This window comes from Pterocles gutturalis, unplaced genomic scaffold, assembly GCF_000699245.1.
Source record: "Pterocles gutturalis isolate BGI_N339 unplaced genomic scaffold, ASM69924v1 scaffold8463, whole genome shotgun sequence".
Classification (NCBI taxonomy): Eukaryota; Metazoa; Chordata; class Aves; order Pterocliformes; family Pteroclidae; genus Pterocles; species Pterocles gutturalis.
The window spans coordinates 92,575-98,549 of NW_010120428.1; positions in this window are offsets into that span (position 1 = coordinate 92,575).

Genomic DNA, 5,975 nt, shown 5'->3' on the forward strand with positions numbered 1-5,975 from the left:
GAGCATGATTTTCATTCTGGGGCCTTACCATTCCACCTAGACAGGAGGAAAATAATTTCTTCTTGTTGGAACTCAATGTTACTTAATGGGATTAACTCTGTGGGGCAGGAGATGGCCTGCAATGCAAGTGGAAAGTTTGGGATCCTGATTTAATGTGTATTAATACACACTCATACTGTACATAGCAGCATGCACACAGAGGAGAGGACACAGAGTACCTCCCTCTTGTTGAGCTATGGCTGTACTGTGCATTTGTACAGTTTTAAAGAGATCTATGCCAACAATTTTACATACTTGATAAATGCATTCAGATGCTAAGATAAAGAAGTTTTGTTCACTTGCCTGTGCCCTTCATGCTGCTTTTCTCTGCTGCAAGATAACATGGTGGTGATTTTATTTCAAATTAATGGATCTGAATATGAAATGGCCCTGCTAAAAGCCTGCTGTGTTTTTGCTGTTCTTTACTTTACCCTTGATGTAAGTGAAGAGGGTACCACAGTGAGCACTCCAATATGTTTGCCCTTATCTCACTGTTTTATAACTGACTTTTATAACTGGCCTCAGCATGTGTGTTTGAAGAACCTTTAGTCAACTCATCTGCCTTTAGGTGGAGGACACATACAGTGGAGAGAATCAGTTGAACACAGTCACCCTAGCCAGTGCTGAAGCATTTTGAAGAGAACTGCAAATAACAATAACGTAAAAGGGAACTTTTTGAGCCAAAGTCTGTATATGACCAATTGATCCTCAAGGATGCACGAGATTATCCTTTCCATTGCCTTAGCCTCTAACATTAGGGATGTGTCTGCACAGCAGTAACAGCTGAGGCTTCCTTCAAGCTAGTTAACTGAGGAACTGCAGCAATTTAGTCATGGTAACAGGGTTCAGTTTTGGCTGCAAAACACACTTGAAAAGTAGGATTAATTAATAGTCTATGCTGGGCTCCTAATGCCATAACTACGTAGCTTCTGGCACCCAAGCTAGGTCAGGTACTTCAGCAAGTTACTCTACTCTGCTCTCATTAGGGACAAGATAATCGCTGAAGATTGTTTAAGAAAGTTGAACCAAACACAATTAACCTTTGAAACCTCGGATCATCTTTCACATCCTGTTGAAAACAGCATTCAAGTGATGAGAGAACCAGGTCGCTGACAACACTGCAGTGAGATCTGTGGTGGAACATCCTATCTATGCTATCCTTCTCTTGATCGTAACATTTCATTCTTGATTTGCTGTTGCCTTGGATCTTCACATGTCAAAGTATATGGGTAAAAAGTCACAAATGAGCAATAGTTCTTACAGATACCATTGAGTTTGATTTGATTTTCCCCTCAACTTGTCAAAAAGTCAATTGTACAAGTAGGCAGAAGGTAGTAGTGTAATTAATAAAATGTGTATTTGAAAGCTGTGGTTAGGAAAGCTTTTGAAAGCTGGTTAGGAAACAGAAAGAAGTGGCATATAATTAATTTCACTGTAAAATAAGGAAGACCTATGAGCATCTGGATTTTAAAGTGGATCTTTATGTGCTGCTCACCATTATGGACTTTTTAAATCTGTTAAGGATGCTTAGAACAAAGAAATGAAGGTAATGGGGGTTTGTGGAGGTCTTTGAGGTCTGAAACAAGAGGAAGACACCCTGCATATAATGGTTATGCTGAACTAGCAAAAATGCAACAAAATGCGTTTATGCCAACAGAGGTTCTACATTTGAATAGAGGGAGAAAATCAAATTAAGTTTTTAAAACTGAATATTCTAATTAAAATGTGCTGAATGCGAAAAGTAGGTGGCTGTTGGTGACCACTTGCTAACAGGAAACAAATTTATATTTCATTTAAGACATTGTACAGCATCTGTGTCTGAAACATAACATAGCTGAGAAATTACTGATAGTTGAGCATATGTATTTTCCAATAATTGTGTAAAAAATTGTGCAAAACTTCATATGCTCCTTATTAAGAAGAAAATGAAATATAGGGTCTGGGGTTAGAATAAGTTCAGGAAAAAAAAGCCGGTTTCTTTCAGATTCTCTGGATGCAAGTGTCTTATATGTGAAGCATATTCTTCCTTGTCTATTTTTCCATTATGTTTGTTTTTCTCTATTTTTTCTCTATATGTAAAACCAATACCAGTTTTTCTGAAGGATAACTTGATCTTGTTTATGCAGTAGTGTACAGTCAGATTAATTCTACTGTCCTTAATGTTTGCTGCAACAAGATGACAGAGCACAGTAATAATGCAATAACTGCAGAAAATATTTCCGTTTCGGTTCACTATAAAAAAGGCCATTGTCCCAATGTGCTGATCTGTAAGGTGGAAGTATTTCCTCCAGAGGCTGCTAGCATGTCCTGACTGTGGGAATAACATTTGTTCCCCTTCATTTAACTAGTGGATTCCAGATGAAATGGAGGAATTGGTTGTATTTGTGTACCTTTGTCTCTCTGTCTAATCAGTTTGTAACCTTCAGGATTTGAGTTGCTGCCTGCCCTTCCATCATCAAAAGAGCTCACCATTCAGATGTAACAGTTGCTTTAAAATGTGAGATATGGATTGTTTTTGTGACAAATATAAAGGTCCTGGAAACACGATGTAGCAAGACATATTCCCATTTCTCACTTAGAGATCCATGAAGGCTGTTTTCAAGCACTTGCAGCCCTAATAACTACCTCTCTTCTCTTTCTCACATCACCAGTCAGCTGCAAATGTAGTGCCCAGGGTTTTGTATCTCCACCAAGCTCTCAGAGTCACTGCTGGTGTTTATTTCAGCACCCATCTGCTGCCAATAACTTGTCTGTCCGTCTACCACCATAATGCCTTTCTGATTTGGATGCTGAGGTAAACTTTAGCATGTGAAATGGCCGCCAAAGGGAAGCTATCCTGATTTCCTTTCTTCTCCCTTGGTGTTTAAAAACAGACTGCATACAAATACTTTGTATTCCTCACTCCCAAGTGAGGGATAACTTTCAGTAGCAGTTATGTGGCTGCGGTGAAGAAACACCCCCAGAGAATGCTGTGTGCCACAATTGAGAGTGAAAGATCCCTCACAAAAATTAAATCCATCACTCTTCACCTTTCAGTAAGGCCAGACATCAGGCTCATGGATTCCAGATGTTTTATAGCCCCTCAGCTGCTACGTGTGACCCTTCTGTTTGATAGATCCCTGTCCATAATCCAAAATCAACAAAAAAAATTGTGTTTTAATGAGGATCTTTCTTGCTCTGATAAATACTGGAAACCGTCAAAAGCAGTTTTCAAAATACATTTCTTTTTCTCTTTTGACTCCCTTTTATTGTAAATCTCTGTAGTGATTGGCTCTGTCAGCAAAATAAGGCATCAGATTTGTAGAGAGGCAAGGCTTTGGCTTTAGCTTAATAGAAGCTCACATGTGAATGTCTAGATAAGAGGTCAAGCCCTGATTTAACAGGAATTTGGAGTCAGAGTCTTGATGTGACTGAACAGCAAGGGCCTCCTACAAGGTGCTCCATTCCTCCTCAAGGTACTAGATAACATGGCAGGACAGCACCTTAAATCCCCGGTGTGCTGTGCTCTAAATGTACCCTGGTGAATGCTAAAAGCCATTGAAAAGTCACTAGTGAGGACTGCAACATCTGCTGCAAACCTAAGGAGGGGCACAATGCCACTGTAGGTGCAGTAAATGGCTCCTTCCATCAGGCATCCCAGATAGTGTAACAACAGCAAGTGTCTATCCACAGTGCTTGAGAAAATGTTTGACCGATGGTAGTAGTCTGGATTCAGGTGTGTGTATGCTGCGTGTGGCTTTTTTTACAATACTTTGATTTTACTGAGATGAAATGGGGACAAGGTGGCAGCCTGACAACTCGCAGGTAGGTAGGCATATACACTGCCTGCCTTTGTCTAAAGGATATACAGGGATGCGGCGTCAGACAGAAGCACGAGCATGTTCCTCTCTCTTTTTCACTCCTGTATGCTCACTACACATGTACTGCTCCTCTCATTACTGTTGAGGCGGGCTGTGCATGCGTGCATCGGCAGAGCCTGACCCTGTGCCGTGTTTGGATGATGGCTCTGCACTTCCAGGATGCAAGAAACACTTGTCTAAGCTCTAAGGACTATGACTGTTGATGTTTCTCCACAGGGAAAACTGCCAGGTACTTACAGGCTCTTAAAGAAAATAAACTGAAGCATTTTTGAAAGAGAAACCGTTTGGATATGGGCAACTGCTGAAAATTATTTGCAAACACTTGAACAACATGTAAGGCCTTTTCTTCCTTCCTTTTTTTCGAATGGGGCAGCAACTGGCTCAATTGGCATTTCAGATGCAATCCCAAGAGGTCCTGGCAAGCAGTTTAATAGTTACATAGCAAATAATTCAAGGAGTTTCAGAGGTGTTGTATAGTTTTATGTTTACTCTAAAATAATTAAAATAATTTCAAATTAGTCCATTTCACATTGAGTGGCAGATAGAGATATATTTTGTTTAATCACTATCTAATACAGAGGCTTCTGTGAAAGAAAAGGTTTATTTGTAGCATTGGATGCATTTCTCCTTTTTAAAGACTGTCTTTGCGCGTATAGTGTCCTTTTTTTGTGATCTGGGAATTGTAAAAAAGTGTAAAGTAGAAAAGGACATGTTTCTTAGACGAAGGAGAAATTCTGTAAAGTTGTGTAAATGTCAGTACTCATGTTTTTTCGTGTTCTGTGTAGCATAGTGTAAAATAGGCTTTCCGGCAGTGTTATTCTGTGAATTGTAATTTAAAAACCAAGCCATGCATGGTCAGAGATATTATCTACAGGTCCTTCTGTTTGGTTGAGTTTTTGGTTTTGTTTGTTGTTTTCTCATTTTAGGTAAATTTGTTTTCTGTTAAATTTAATTGTCCATGAAACTGCATTTTATGTTTCTGAGTTTTATTTCATAAAGAACTTGGATTACTCTTTAAGATTTTATTACACGTGAAGCTCACCTACCATTTGTATTGATCCTTCAGAAGCTTTGTCACATTTTGTGTAAACCAGGGGAATTTTCTTTTTAACACACCCTTTATCTGCCTCTTCTCCCTCACTTTCCCCACTTTACTGTCTGGAAAGATGCAATCACACTTTTTTTTTTTTTCTGTGCCATGTAGGGTCAATATGGAAAACTGACCACAGACCTGTGTCCAAAATTTCTTGATATAAGTAGTTAAAAAGCTCACCTTTACAGCATTATGTAAACACATCTTGCAATAAAGCTTTATAAAGCACTGATTGCACTGGTTCTGGTTTTGTCGATGAAGCCAATGGGTAGAAGGATATGGGTGGGAAGGGAGGTCATGGGTTGTTTTTTAAGTACCTGCAAAGTCACCCTGTGGATGACAAAACAGCTGCCATTAAACCATCTGGGTGGTCTGATGATAAAAAGCTGATCTTTAACCCCTTGTTTCACAGTTTGAGCCTAATTCCTAATATTGAGTCAAGAAAATTAAAATGTGTCTCTGGTTCTCAAGGATTTCAGTAATCCAGCCCTGGAAATCCTCACTAAACATACAAGGTTCCTGCTTGCTCTTGGCTTGGAGTCGGTTCCTGTCTTAAAAATACCCTGTGCACAGACCACATTGTGGAAAGGTGTGAGATTTATAGAAGCAAATATAAATAAAATTAAGGACTACCTGTGTGCAGGGGGATATTTCAGATTGCTTCTGCATCAAGATGTGAAACACTTGCTGTGTCTACCAGTGCTTCGTAACTGTAAAGGTGGCCAGTAAAATGAGACATGCCTTTAACTTGGCTGAAATACATTTCATGCATCACCGTGGTATATAATTTTCTGGTGATCACCTATGAGTGCCCCTGCATAGTCCGTGGTCTTGAAGTCAACTTTCTTTAGTGGTGTCTGATTCTTTCTTGCAATTTCCCAGCACTTGAGAGAGAACAAGTTGACAAATGGGATATCTCCGACCCTACTGAGGGTGAGCTGTAGCACAGTGACTCTTGCATCTGCTCTGTCTGCAGGTGCGGT